This window comes from Penaeus vannamei, chromosome 23, assembly GCF_042767895.1.
Source record: "Penaeus vannamei isolate JL-2024 chromosome 23, ASM4276789v1, whole genome shotgun sequence".
NCBI classification, from domain to species: domain Eukaryota; kingdom Metazoa; phylum Arthropoda; class Malacostraca; order Decapoda; family Penaeidae; genus Penaeus; species Penaeus vannamei.
Window position 1 is genome coordinate 3,348,968 of NC_091571.1, and position 2,500 is coordinate 3,351,467.

At 27.0% G+C, this 2,500-nt stretch overlaps 1 long non-coding RNA gene across 1 annotated transcript in view; it reads left to right on the top strand.

Moving 5' to 3' along the window:
* LOC138866042 (uncharacterized) overlaps window positions 1-2,500 on the top strand; it is a 143,603-nt gene that overhangs the window by 128,928 nt on the left and 12,175 nt on the right. The window lies entirely within an intron of this gene.

The window sequence follows — 2,500 nt, forward strand, 5'->3', positions numbered from 1 at the left end:
TTATATTTCAACTTCCGATGAATTAGAATGTATTATGCAATATTTATAAAGCTTTCCATCATTTATTCAGGAGAAAGCATTTTCACTCTCGCTACAATTACACGCCTTGCACTTGCACCGAAAAAAAAATATATATATGCTGGAAGGTCGACATATTTTCATTCTTATTATCCTTTTTTTTGTCTTCCTTTCATTCTTTATGGCCTTTTCCGTTTATTATTTTCTGCTGATTAGTATATCTTTCGTGTTATATATGTTGAAAGGTCGATAAATTTTTATTCTTATTATCCTTTTTTTTGTCTTCCTATCTTTCTTTATGGCTTTTTCCGTTTATTATTTTCTACAGATTAGTATATCTTTCGTATTATATATGCTGAAAGGTCGACATATTTTTGTTCTTATTATCCTTACTTTGTCTTCGTTTCATTCTTTATGGCTTTTTCCGTTTATTATTTTCTGCTGATTAGTATATCTTTCGTATTATATATGTTGAAAGGTCGATAAATTTTTATTCTTATTATCCTTTCTTCGTCTTCCTTTCATTCTTTACGGCTTTTTCCGTTTATTATTTTCTGCATATTAGTATATCTTTCGTATTATATATGCTGAAAGGTCGACATATTTTTGTTCTTATTATCCTTTTTCTTTGTCTTCCTTTCATTCTTTATGGCCTTTTCCGTTTATTATTTTCTGCTGATTAGTATATCTTTCGTATTATATATGTTGAAAGGTCGACATATTTTTATTCTTATTATCCTTTTTTTTTTTTTTTTTGTCTTCGTTTCATTCTTTACGGCCTTTTCCGTTTATTATTTTCTGTAGAGTAGTATATATTTCGTGTTATATATGTTGAAAGGTCGATAAATTTTTGTTCTTATTATCCTTTCTTCGTCTTCCTTTCTTTCTTTACGGCCTTTTCCGTTTATTATTTTCTGTAGATTAGTATATCTTTCGTATTATATATGTTGAAAGGTCGATAAATTTTTATTCTTATTATCCTTTCTTTGTCTTCCTATCTTTCTTTACGGCCTTTTCCGTTTATGATTTTCTGCTGATTAGTATATCTTTCGTATTATATATGTTGAAAGGTCGATAAATTTTCATTCTTATTATCCTTACTTTGTCTTCCTTTCATTCTTTGTCTTTTTCCGTTTATTATTTTCTGCATATTAGTATATCTTTCGTATTATATATGTTGAAAGGTCGATAAATTTTTGTTCTTATTATCCTTGCTTTGTCTTCCTTTCATTCTTTACGGCCTTTTCCGTTTATTATTTTCTGCTGATTAGTATCTCTTTCGTATTATATATGTTGAAAGGTCGATAAATATTTATTCTTATTATCCTTTTTCTTTGTCTTCCTTTCATTCTTTACGGCCTTTTCCGTTTATTATTTTCTGCAGATTAGTATATATTTCGTGTTATATATGTTGAAAGGTCGACATATTTTCATTCTTATTATCCTTTTTTTTTGTCTTCCTATCTTTCTTTACGGCCTTTTCCGTTTATTATTTTCTGCAGATTAGTATATCTTTCGTATTATATATGTTGAAAGGTCGATAAGTTTTTATTCTTATTATCCTTTTTCTTTGTGTCTTCCTTTCATTCTTTACGGCTTTTTCCGTTTATTATTTTCTGCTGATTAGTATATCTTTCGTGTTATATATGTTGAAAGGTCGACAATTTTTTGTTCTTATTATCCTTTTTCTTTGTCTTCCTTTCATTCTTTATGGCCTTTTCCGTTTATTATTTTCTGCAGATTAGTATATCTTTCGTATTATATATGTTGAAAGGTCGACATATTTTTGTTCTTATTATCCTTACTTTGTCTTCCTTTCTTTCTTTATGGCCTTTTCCGTTTATTATTTTCTTCATATTAGTATATCTTTCGTATTATATATGTTGAAAGGTCGATAAATTTTTATTCTTATTATCCTTTCTTTGTCTTCCTTTCATTCTTTACGGCTTTTTCCGTTTATTATTTTCTGCAGATTAGTATATATTTCGTGTTATATATGTTGAAAGGTCGATAAATTTTTATTCTTATTATCCTTTTTTTTGTCTTCCTTTCATTCTTTATGGCTTTTTCCGTTTATTATTTTCTGCAGATTAGTATATTTTTCGTGTTATATATGTTGAAAGGTCGATAAATTTTTGTTCTTATTATCCTTTTTTTTGTCTTCCTTTCTTTCTTTATGGCTTTTTCCGTTTATTATTTTCTGCAGATTAGTATATATTTCGTGTTATATATGTTGAAAGGTCGACATATTTTTATTCTTATTATCCTTTTTTTTTTTTTTTTGTCTTCCTTTCATTCTTCATGTCTTTTTCCGTTTATTATTTTCTGCAGATTAGTATATCTTTCGTATTATATATGTTGAAAGGTCGATATATTTTTATTCTTATTATCCTTTTTTTTTGTCTTCCTTTCATTCTTTATGTCTTTTTCCGTTTATTATTTTCTGTAGATTAGTATATCTTTTGTATTATATATGCTGAAA